We start from the raw sequence: 13,074 nt of genomic DNA on the forward strand, positions 1-13,074 counted from the left end.
CCATTTCCACTTTTCTGTCTTATCCCTATTTACTTTCAAAACTTTAAAATAAATATATGTGGGTCTCATAATTGACTATTAACTATTTTTTAAACCTGATTAAACTGATTTTTTTTAAGATTTTATTTATTTATTTGGCAGAGAGGGACACAGCGAAAGAGGGAACACAAGCAAGGGGAGTGGGAGAGGGAGAAGCAGGCTTCCTGCAGAGCCGGGAGCCAGATGCAGGGCTCGATCCCAGGACCCTGGGATCATGACCTGAGCCAAAGTCAGACGCTTAATGACTGATCCACCCAGGCGCCCGATTAAACTGATTTAAACTGACTGCCGAATCCTCACCTGAAATGCTGAAGTCTTAGAAAATGGCAGATCAAGACACTATCTGAATCTGTGGAATAGGAAGGGAAATGGGGCTCACATTGCACAGACAAATCTTCTCAGTAGCATGCAAGTAGGAGTAATTAAGGACAAAAGAGGATGTGTGAGTGGTACACTAATTAACAGCCAGAAGGCCTATGACCAGGTTTCACAAAGTGCAACCTGGACTTGAGAAGTATTACAGAACAGAGACATACCCTTGATACAGAAGACACAGGATTTGAGATTTCTATTGATTTATCTTTATGTCTGCTACTGAGCCCAGAGAGTGAATTTGTATTTCATATATTGTATTTTTTGGTTCTGAAATTTCCATTTCATTCTTTTACATGGTTTCTATTTTTCAGAGGAGAACTATGCTTCCATTCATTTCAAGAGTGTTCACTTTTACCTCAAGGAGCACAGATATAACAGGTGCTTTAAAGTCTTTTTCTAAAAACTCCATCACTGGATCATCTCAGGTTTGGCATCTATTATCTCTTCCCTTAAAAAGTGGTCAGATTTTCCTGTTTCTTGGGATGTCAAGTAATTTTGGATTGTATCCTAGACATTCTGAATATTAGGTTATAAAATTCCAGATTCTATTAACCCCTTCTGGATAATTTGATCTTTTTACTGAAGTTTACTCTAAGTCTGTATTGCCTTCTATGGGTGGTAATTCGAATGTCAGTTCAGTTTTTAAAGCCTTTACTTTTACTATATTATTTGGGTTTATCCTTTGTATGAAACACTAAGACGCAAGTCTGGATCTGAATAGTGGTTTATAACATAGTTCAGTTCTCTAAGTCTTTGCTGTGTTTCTTTGGGTCTGTTCTGTGCATGTGTAACTCACAAGTAAGGTAGGACCTTTGTGAGTTCACACTCACAATTAGGGAATCTCCTCTCAGCTCTCTTCTCCCTGAGCTTTTCCCAGCATGCTCCAGTTTCCAGCAGCCCCTTTCCCAATTCCTCTGGCCAGGGAAATTATTTTCTCTCAGAGTTTTAAGTGGTAGTGCTGCCATGGCAGTGCAATTTAGAAGTGGAGATAGTCTTAGGGCAAGTTTGACAGAGAAAAAGGGAAATAAGGGGACCCCTCTTCCTTATTCTCTAGCTAGAAATGGGGGTTTCTTTTGAACTTTTTGCTAACTGCTACACCCACTGTGCAGTTCCACAATTCAGCCTGCCATTTGGTCAAAGCTGGGTCATGGAAAGAAAAAACTGATAAACTCACAATTATACAAGCTACCCTTCAAATTATGACTTCCCTTCTCAATTTGCCTGTTATTAATTTTCAGTCTTCAAATACTTGGTTTTTGTATTTCATTAGCAGTTGCTAGTTCTAATCAGTCGGGAGAATTAGGCTTACTCCAACTTGGGTCTACCCACTGTATTATATCCATGTCCCAACAGACTTTTCACCTAGTGGCTTCAGTAGTCATTGACTGATCATTATCTAGATCCATTATTTCATTAGAAGTTGCACTGTGGTGACTTTCATAATCCTATTATTTTCTCAGCATTTCTTATCAGCTATGATTCTTCTATAAAGGTAAACTTCCCTCTTAACTATTTGGTTATGCTGGAATAGAATCTGTGCAGAAAAACATTAAATGGTTGATTTTTTCATTTACAAATGATTTTTTCATTACAAATGACCTGATACCTGTGAGAATTTTTTTCAAATATTATGATAAACTTCTGGAATCTTATGTATTTGTGTATCAACCTACTGTAGTCATTACATTTTTTTAAACACATTTTTTATGAAAATTTTCAAACACACACAAGAGTAAAAAGAATAATATAATTATTAACCCACATATTGCCTATTTTCAACAATCATCAAATCATGGCCAATCTGGTTACATCTATACTGCCCCTTCTCCATTCCTTCCCATCCTCCTTTGCATTAGTAAAAGTAAACCCCCAAAACTGTATCATTGCATCTATAAACACCCTAGTGTGAATCTACAAATTACAAGGACTAATAAAAAACATAACCACAATATCATTGTCCTACCCTAAAAAGTTAACAGAGATGTTTAAGACCTCCACACACAAAATTCTGAGAGAAATTGTAAAAGGCCTAAATATATCAAGGTACTACCATAGTTAAGGTATTGAAACTCTCAATACTGAAAGATGTTCAATATATCTAATATGATCTACAGATTTCATATTAAGCTAGTCAATAATAATATTAAATAATATTAAACTTGCTTACTATTTTTTTAAACTTGCTTACTGTAAAGCAGGTTATCTATTTAGGAAACTGACAGGTTGAATATAAAATTTTTATTGAAATTCAAAGGACCAATAAAAACCAAGAAAATTGTGAAGAATGTAATTGGAGGATTTAAAGCTACAGTCATTAGAAGGGTATGGCACTGGCACAACAACAGCCCAATGGAACAGAAGAGTCTAAAAATAGACCCATGAATAAACACTCACCTGAAGTACAATAAAGGCACTAGTGTATTACTATAGGGAAAGGCTAGTCTTTTCAATAAATGATGTTTGACAAAATGGGTTTCCATATGAAAAATAAAATGTACCAGGAAACTTATCATATACCATATGCATAAACCTAAATGTAAAGGTTAAAACAATCACGTTTATAAGAGAAAACATATAAGAATACCTTCTTGACTTTGGGATAGACAAAAATTTCTTAAAACACAAAAAGCACCAACCATAAAAGAACAGTTTGGTAAGATGGACTTTAATAAATTGAAGAAATCTTCTTAATAAAGACACACTATTAAAAGAGTAAAGAAGCAGGACAGATATCTTCAGTACTTAATCCAACAAAACACTTATCCTAGAAATAGGAACTCCTACCAATCCATAAGATACAACTCAACAGAAAAATGGTCAAATGACATGAAGAGGCATTTCTCAAAAGAGGATATCCAAATGGTCAACAGCATATAAATATGTGCTAAATCTTTAAAGTTAGCAAGGAATTACAAATTAAAACTCCAATAATTTTTCACTACATATACGGCAAAGAAGCTACTATTTAAAAACACTAATAATCTTAAGTGTTGGTGAGGATGTAGAGCAATGAGAACCGTTGTACATTGCTGGTATTTATAAACTGATTCAACCACTTTCAAAAACTAGGGGCATCTACTAAAGCTAAACAGCGAAATACCATGATCAACAATTTCACTCTTAGATATTTACTCAAAAAAAAAACTACATGCATATGTGCACCAAAAGACATGTTCAAGAATATTCATAGCAGCACTGTTTGTAATAGCCAAAACCTGATAATAATCCAAATATTCACCAACAATAAAATGGATAAACTGGGGCAATATACAATGAAGTATTACAAAGCAATGAAAAAGAATAAATTAACGTTATATGAATCATCATGCATGACTCACATAAACAATATGTTGATCAAAAAAGATAGTCAAAAGATGTTTAAAAATAGACAATACTAATTAGACAATACTAATGAATAGTAAATGAAGTGAGAATAATAGTTACCTTTGGAAATGTGTGTTGACTGTCAGAGGGGCATGAAGGAGGCTCCTGGGTTGATGAAAATATTCTATCTCTTGATCTTGGTATTGGTTAAACGGGTGTTGACTTCATAAAATTTCATCAAAAGGATATTCAAGACTTATCCACTTTATAAAAACCATGGTTTAATTCAATGCAAAAAGTTTTAAAAGTTAGCAATACTATACCAGTCCCTTAATTTTTAAATTTTTAACTTTTTGGTTATTTTACTTAGTAAAATTCAAGTCTAGGAAAACTACATTTCCATTACCAGTTTGCTTCTTAACTGGATACTAAAAGTCATATTTACTTCCTTTTTCAGTACAATTACTGAAGAATGATCTTGATATATGGATCCTTCCCAAATTATGAAGGCAACAGAAAGTCTAGGCTGCAGTTAGACCCGTCCCATTATTTACAACCTAAAAAGTCTAAAATGGCTTTTTTTTTTCTTCACAGATAATGTGCGTGCGCAAGTGGAGGGAGGCAGAGGGAGATGGGGAAAGAATCCTCAAGCAGACTCCCCTTGAAGCACGGAGCCCAATGCCAGGCTCAATCCCAGAACCCTGAGACCATGATCCGAGCCAACACCAAGAGATGGATGCCCAACTGATTGAACCACCCAGGTGCCCCTATTGATCAATTTTTCTATATTAAGTTCCAAATCCTTAGTTTCCATATTTTGTATTTGTCCAAAAAAAAAAAAAATAAGAGGTAAGAAAACTTAAGACTCTGAGGCTTAGCAGCAGTTTTAGCTAGAACTGAATAGCAAATCAAGGCTGTTGTGAAAATGAAGTAAATTACTAAATGTAGAATGCTTAGAATATAATGTCTGGCACTAAATAAAAAGCTCAAAAAGGTCATCAATTATTAATACCAGTTTGAGAAACACTATAATAGATCCTAACTCTTGAATTTCCTTCAAAATGTAATAAATTTAAGGTCAAAATATAATGTGAGATAGTAAAACCAGATCTACTTTTAAAAACCAAGCATATTTATGAAGCTAAGGGAACACAATAGATTTTTAATAAAATAAGCTATAGTGGATATTAAAGAAAAGTAGTAGGCAGAAGAAAATTTAACGCATTATACTTAAGATTTTTTTGAAGTTCTAAATTCTACCAATTGGTATTTAACTATGACCTTATGATTGAAAAAACTGATGAGATAATCAGCAAGAATACTTCTAATATACAGACTTTATCTTTGCATACAAGTTTTTACATTTGCAAAGTTCTATTTCATTTTATCTCCACATTACTATAAAATAATTTTATAAAATATTTAGAAGTCAAACTTATTAAATCCAGTAAAGAATCATAGAACAGAGTATCTGCACTGACGACCACAAATTAATCATAAACCACCGAACAAACAAATACTGTTCAGAATAGTACCAACATGTAAACAGATTATGTGTGAGAGCACTTTGAAAAAAGTACAAGCATTCTAAGTGTATTATTAATGAAAGTAAATAGTAATTTAAAAGCAACAGTATTTGGACATAATCTCTAGGTTTTTTGATAATTGCTAATGGCATTTCTTTAAACTTTCTACTTGGAAATACTTTCAAACTTTCAGAAAAGCGTACAAATAGTTAAAAAAAACTCCTATGTATATTTTATCCAGATTTATCAATTAACATTCGCATTTTTTATCAGATATGGATAAACATTTGCTGAACCATTTGAGAATAAGTTGTATATATCATACCCTTTTACCCCTAAATACATCAACATATGCCTCTTAAGAACAAAGACATTCCCTTAAATAGCCATAATATAGTTACTAACTTTAGGAAATTATACAAAATTTTTACTTAATGTCTATTTTCCAATTTTTTTTTTTTTAACTGAGCATATGAAGTCCTCTAAGGCTTTCTTCCTCCTCCAATACAGGATCCAGTCCAGAGTCATGTATTGATTGCATTTAGCTGTCCGATCTCCACAGACTCCTTTAATCTGGAATAGTTTTCCTCAACTAAATGCCATTTAAACTATCTGATCTTTACAAGGTGTTCTTCAGGATAATATTTTAAAAGCTGGGCTCTTGAGCAAACTATACAGGGAAGGTTCATTTAAAAGAGATTCAGTGGATAAGTTGGGGAAGTTTCAGAAGATTTAGATGAGAATATATGAATTTTCCTATCTAATACTAGCTTTTAGTACATTTTAAAGCTTTATAAGAAGGAGGCTTCTAAGTTTCTTTGAAATTGGTAATTTCTGGATTAGTGGTTTATCCTGTCTCTTAAGATTTCAAAAAATAAGAATATATAATCAACTCTGACAAATAAATCTGGCCAATGATTTGATGGCTATCTGTAAAGAATAGATCCAGAGAAAATTACTGTTTTCATCAAAATAATCTCCTACAGTTTTTTTTTGTTGTTTTTAAATTCTCTCCTACAGTTAACAAAAAACACCCAGCCCCAATAAGCAAACCTTTATAGAAACTAGAATTATTGTGATCATACATACATAAAATAGGTACCAGAGCTACAACAGATCTTATTCTCTTACTCAACACCGACCGTGTGCCAACCATGTGTCAGGCCTACAATAGCTATGGTGGCATCCATTGTTTAAAAAACAGGCCTGGTATCTACCCTTAGGAAACTTGTAATTTAGTAAACCCAAGACTCTTGCTTTCAGAGAGAAATGGTATTATTTTTCCCTATTTTGAAAATGAAGCTATAGCACTCAACCTATAAATACTTCTCCAACCATGAAGAGTGTTAAGTCAGCTAACTTATTCTGTAAAAGGTTACACAGTAAATACTTTTGGCTTTCTGGGCCCTAAGGTCTCTGATGCAACTACTGTACTTAAATTAACTCTGCCACTAAAACATGAAAACAGCCATACACAATATGTGTAAAAAAAAAAAATGGCTGTGTTCCAATAAAGCTTTATTCACAGATGCTGAAATATGAATTTCATATCATTTTCACGTCACAAAATAGTATTCTTTTGAGATTTTCTTTTCCTTTAATCATTTCAAAATGTAAACACTATTCTTAGCTCATAGGTCATAGAAAAACAAGCAACAGGCTGGATTTGGTATTTTGCAGACTCCTGATAGACTTGCTTATAAGCTGGAGCTGCAGTGGGTGACTGGCCTTTCTTTACCTCATTAACTAATTCTTTATCGCTACACTTAAAATATAACAGGAAATAATTCTTATTTTATTTTTCAGTCATTTGCAAATCACCTTCATCTCAGAAAAAGATGTTATAAATCTTACTTCTGAGTAGTAACTGAAGAATTTTAAGAATTAGTGAAAATACTTTATATCTCCATATCAATTATCTTACCAATCAATAAGTCTTTACTCCTCAAAAAATTAAAATTCTAAAGACAAATTAAGGCTATCAAAACAAGTAGCAGATCATGCTCTAAATATTTTTATAATACTTTGTCCTATGCTTCTTGCCGGGAGAGTGCAAACCTCACTATATCCAATAATTAGGAATTACGCAGAAAAAAAAAAAAGAAAGAACACGGCATATCCCTGAGCTCAAAATGAAAACTGAAGGTATCTAGTGAAACTCACCAAGTTCTAAAGATTCATCTAAGAAGAATGCAGAATTTTCCAAAGGCATCTTAAACTGTGACAGAATCAGCTTCTAAGTTTCAGCGGCTTTACAGGAAAAAATAAAAAATACTGTAAAACAAGGGCAGCTGTGGAGATGTTAGCCAAAGTCTAAGAAACAATATCTCTGGTAATTTTTTTCCATGCATGTATACAGCATTAACTGGGGCCTCCTATGTGCCAGGAACTGGGGATGAAGCAATGAACATGTCAGATCCCATCAACCCCTGTGGGACCTCACTATGTAGGGCAACTCCAAATGGGATGAAAGGCTTTAAGAATCATGATGTTGTGAGGGGAAAGCATGGCAGAAATACAAACCAGTCTGGTGGGAATTGGTTAGGAATGGTCTCCTAATGGAGGGGCATTTAATGTAAGCATGAATAGGATCTAGCCAGATAAAGGCAGGAAGGAAAAGAAAGTGTTTCATCCAAAGTGAACAGCATGTTCAAACGGCCAGATATAAGAGAGAACATGGTATTTGTATGGAAGTAAAGTAAGTGCAGTGTGGCTGCTCAGAGTAAGAAACGAGATAAAAAGAACATTCTCTGAGAGGAGATAGATAAAGTAGGAAATAGGTGAAGCAATTTGCCCTGAGTCACAGAGTCACATAGGGGTAAAAGGCAGAGCCCATTTTAAACCCTCATAACCTGACTGCAATATACTACCCCTCCTGAAGTTCTTCCAGCCCACTAGCCTCAAGGGTTCAGAGGGGGGCCCTTGGGAAGGAAGCTGAGGAAAAAATGCTTGTGGAGGATGATCCTTTTAGGGGGCTTTTGCAAGGGCCTGAGGGAAGACTGCCTTGGACCAAAACAGCCAGCCTCCCTATGAATGAACTGGACAACTAACCATTAAGAAATCTCCCTGCAGAATGATGGGAAAGAAGTCAGTCTCAGCATCATTCTTTTTTTTTTTTAAGATTTTATTTATTTATTTGAGAGAGAGAGAGCGCAAACATGAACAGGGGGAGAGGGAGAAGAGGACTCCCCGCTGAGCAGGGAGCCCAACATTCTTAATTACTAACAGTTACCAAGCACTTTACTATGTGTGAAGCCTTGTTATAAGTGATTTACGTATGTATTAACTAACTCAATCCTCACATCCCTATGAAATAGGTACTTTTATGACCCTGTATTTCCAGTATGATTTTATTAAACTATCCAATCATGGCCATTAATTCTTATTAACAATTAAAGTTAAAATGATGAGAAACATTAAAATTTCTCACCACAATACTAAAAGCATTTTCATTACCCTTCTACCAGAAAAGTATCATTTTAAATATCAATTAACAAAAATAATTTTTTTTTTAAACTAGCAGTTCTACTAAGGAAAGAGTTTGAGAAATCCTGTTCTTACTCATTCACTCACTATGTTATATTCTACATATCCAGTGGTAAGAAAAACACACCAAATTCCTGCCCTCATGGAGTTTTAGGCATTGAAATACAATGATGTCTGACACTCCTGGGCAATTACATTTTTGCAACATATCCTAAGTTTTTTTGAATGAATGAAGAACCAACAACCAGACAAAATCTGATGCAACAGAAGGGAATCAAAACTTGAGGGAAGTGGACGGTGAGTAAAAATATACACATGTTAAAAGAGGGAGAGAGAAAATAAGTAACTGTTCCACTGAGGAGTATACTCAGGAAGAATGAAAAAGAATCCTCACTCAAAGACAGCACAGAGAAATAGTAATAATCAGTGCACAGTGATAAAGGTCCTTAAGGAAATTAACAGTAATGAAAGTAAAATGTATATGAATATTATGCAGCATTAGATTCAAGACTATAATCTAGTGATTAAAGATTAAACCTTAATCCAGCAGTCTTCACACTGGGGACCAGATGGTTTTAAGGGAATCAATTTCCAGATCCTTAATTTCCAGAATTACCAACCATTTACTAGAATTAATATCAAGGTCAGAACATTAGTTGTTTCTCCTTTCCTACACTCTACATTTCCTACACTCTACATTTTATAATCCTCCTCCTTCCAGTTCACAAGAGAAAGATCTCTCACACATCTAACATCTCACTACAATGCATTTCCTTGAATTGTAAAAACACCCAGAACACCAAATAAGTAATTTGAAATACTGATATCAGGGGAACACCCTTAATGAAAGCACCATATATCTAAGGTGTTTTTGTCTTCCCCTCTCCCTTACACTTCTGTTAATGATAATACCTGACATTAAAAAGGAGGTATTTTGGCCCAAATGGGCTGCTACAACTTTGGGAGGTAAGAATAAGAAAAACTTTTGATTAAGAAGCTCACATGAGAGAGAATCCAATGAAAACAGTGATGATAAATATTGAAGAGTGTTATAGTTTAGTTCATTCAGGTAAAAAGCTTAGGACTAGACTCCTTACATAACTTATCTAGAATTATTCAGAATTCAAGATCTGGAAAGCATCTTGAATTAGAATTCAAGATCTGTACTTTCACTATTCTCCAAAAAACGACAGAAATTAGTACATTCTGTCAGCCACCTGTCTTATATCTGTGAACTGAAGATACTTTACATGGATTTAATGAGTTGAAAAGAGCACTCATCAAAAGAAAAGAAAAAAAAAAAAAGAAAGAGAGCTCTTACTTCTGCCAAATCAATAGCATGTTTTCAAGTAAAAGTAGCAAACACCAAAGTTAGTGTTTTATATTTTTTATTGAGAAACAGTTTTATTGACTTTTGTCAAAAGAATACTGGACACAATAAATCCTTTTTTTTTTTTTTTTAAGATTTTATTTATTTGACAGAGAGACACAGCGAGAGAGGGACACAAGCGGGGGAGTGGGAGAGGGAGAAGCAGGCTTCCTGCCCGATGTGGGGCTTGATCCCAGGACCCTGGGACCATGACCTGAGCCAAAGGCAGACACTTAAGAACTGTGCCACCCAGGCACCCCCATTTTTTTTTTTCTAATCTGGACAAGCCTTCATACTGTCACATATCAACCAATTCTTTGCTCAGTTTTTCATCCCTATGTGAACTTATTAGATACACATTAATTTATCAGGAATATGCTGTATATTCTATTATAAATGATATACTTAATAAAAAGTTATCAATAATCTTTTGTAAACCTCATAATATCCTAGTATCTTTTCTTTTTATTATTTATTTCCACAAAAACCAGTCTCATTCTAACATAAGTAATATTTATCCATGGATACATAAATTCCATGAAAAGAGAATCCCCTCTAAAGAGATGCATTTTTTTATGTTTAAAAAGAGATTCATGTTTTTATGTTTAAAAACTATTTAATAAACAAAATCAAGAATAAACTTATATCATAATCATAGTAATTATAATTTAGAAGAAAACTCTTTCTTTAACACTTAGACCACTATGGTAAAGTTAATAAACATTTTAAATTTCAATTTACATTCATATTTTTGATGCCCAGAAACACTTTTCAAGTGCTGGAAAAAAAAGAACTGCCAACCCAGAATCCTGTATCCAGACAAAATATGCTTCAGGAGAGAGAGGGAAATTAAAACACCCACAAATGAAGGAAAACTAAGGAAATCTGTCACCAGTAGACCTACCCTAGAACAATAGCTACAGGACGTTCTTCAAACATAAAAAAAATGATAAAAGGGAGTACTGGAAAATCAGGAAGAATGAAAAGAACAGAATATGGGTAAATACAATAGACTTTCCTTCTCTTGTATTATTTTTGATGGCTTAAGCAAAAATGATGACACTGTGTGATATGATTCTCAAAATATGCAGAAAAAATATAAAAGGCAATATATTAGAAATGGAGGGGAGATAAAGGGACTTAACCAGCAGGCCACAATAAATTATGTATACATAAAATAATATCTAGAGCAACCACAAAAAAGCTATTCAAAGAGATACAATCAAAACATGATAGATCAATCAAGATGGAATCCCAAAAGTTCAACTAACCCGCAGGTTTCTTTCTTTGTCCTTCTTCTACTACTACTACGACTACTACTACTACTACTGTAGTTAAAGCACAAGATACTCTATCCTGAAGCAGGATGGGTGTCCATCAAGTTTGAGAATACTGATGAGTCACATCCTCTAGGGGTAGAATTTTGAAAGCACTTATCAGCTTTGACATTACTCTCATACATTGCTGGTGGGAGTATAAATTGGTACAAACTTAGAACAATAGATCAGTACCTTAACAAAATTACAAATGTCTAACGCTTTGGTCCAGCAATATAGTGGGTTATAAACAACATCTTTAAAATAAAACAGGATAAGGAAAAAAAAGTTAAAATATAAGACTCCAAGTAATGGTAAGGGTACTTCCCAAAACTTTTGTTTCAGATATGTTTATGAGTATGTATGTATGTGTGTACACACACACACACAAGGTCATAAAATAAAATATATTTCTTATTATAGGTTGTGGCCAAACAAGTTTAGAAGCCATTGTTTCAGCTCAAAAAAGACAGCTATGGGGCACCCGGGTGGCTCAGTCCTTAAGTGTCTGCCTTCCACTCGGGTCATGATCCCAGGGTCCTGGGATCAAGCCCTGCATCCGGCTCCCTGCTCTGCGGGAAGTCTGCTTCTCCCTCTCCCACTCCCCCTGCTTGTGTTCCCTCTTTCACTGTGTCTCTGTCAAATAAATAAAATCTTAAAAAAAAAAAAAAAAAGACAGCCTTGGGCAAAGGTACAAGCTGACACTTTGGGAAGAAAGGGTTCATGCCAGGATATGAAGAAGTTAAAGGGAAGTAAGGCATATAAGGAGACAAAGCAAACACAAGCCAGTACATTAACAAGCTATACAGAGCCATGAGAAAACTTGGCTTGGTGAATGCATGGGAGAAGAGGAAAGGAGAGAATTTATCTGACCAAAGAAGAGACAGAAGAATCCAGCAAAGTTGTCCCATGGGTGTTAATTTTTAAACAGAATTCCAAGTATTTCTTATTTTCCTCAATGACATTATTTTCTTTGTTAACTTTTATAAAGCAAATTTTAAATTATCTATGTGGCTTACATTTGTGGTTCACATTGTATTTCTCTCAGACAATGTTGGTTTGGACCTGAAGAGCTATTTTTCTCTTTGCATTCATCTACTGATTTGTCAAAGGGATGTGAGACATCTTCCACTGTCATTTTTCTTCTCAACCATTTTGGACAGAAATGAAAACTTCTGAATTCTCAACTGCATTCAATGAAAACTAAAAGGGAGCCTACAAAGGATGGTGTGTCTCCAGGCTTCTTTTATAACTTGTTGAAATATGATGCAATAACTTGGTAATACAAAAAAATTAAAATAAAAACTGAAAAAAATGACAATTTTCCCCCATATTCTATCATCCAATGTGATTCCACCATTCTGATATTTTTCATATCTTTTTAGGAGAAATGGAAATAGCTGATGAGTCATGATGAAATAATAAATGTTTAAATATAAATGAATATAATACAAGATAGAATAAGTTCTAGTCAACTTAAAAACAGTAAATTTTGCCTTTGTTCTTTGGAAGACGTCTAAGAATAACACTCATGAAATACTAGTCCTTACAAATAGCTAGAAATGCTATTTAAAAAAGTATAAAATTAAAGCCAATGGATATTGGTGATATACTAAGGGCCAATCAAAAATTGGTAAAT

The 13,074-nt window shown here is 34.2% G+C and overlaps 1 protein-coding gene across 15 annotated transcripts in view; it reads right to left on the reverse strand.

Moving 5' to 3' along the window:
* The window catches only part of CLOCK (clock circadian regulator), a 154,739-nt gene that overhangs the window by 116,876 nt on the left and 24,789 nt on the right, over positions 1-13,074 (reverse strand). For 2 of the 15 annotated variants that reach the window (XM_073891699.1, XM_073891700.1), the window contains exon 3: positions 3,859-3,960. The exons of 10 other annotated variants lie outside the window; for them this stretch is intronic. The gene's annotated coding sequence lies outside the window, so the exon portion shown is untranslated. Of the gene's footprint in view, positions 1-3,858; positions 4,002-7,427; positions 7,515-12,454; positions 12,648-13,074 lie in introns of those variants that run through there. 3 more of the 15 variants (XM_073891697.1, XM_073891698.1, XM_073891704.1) reach the window with 2 other exon arrangements.

Source organism: Callorhinus ursinus, unplaced genomic scaffold (assembly GCF_003265705.2).
Source record: "Callorhinus ursinus isolate GAN/ISIS: 27379988/994484 unplaced genomic scaffold, GSC_fseal_2.0 scaffold4, whole genome shotgun sequence".
Lineage (NCBI taxonomy): Eukaryota > Metazoa > Chordata > Mammalia > Carnivora > Otariidae > Callorhinus > Callorhinus ursinus.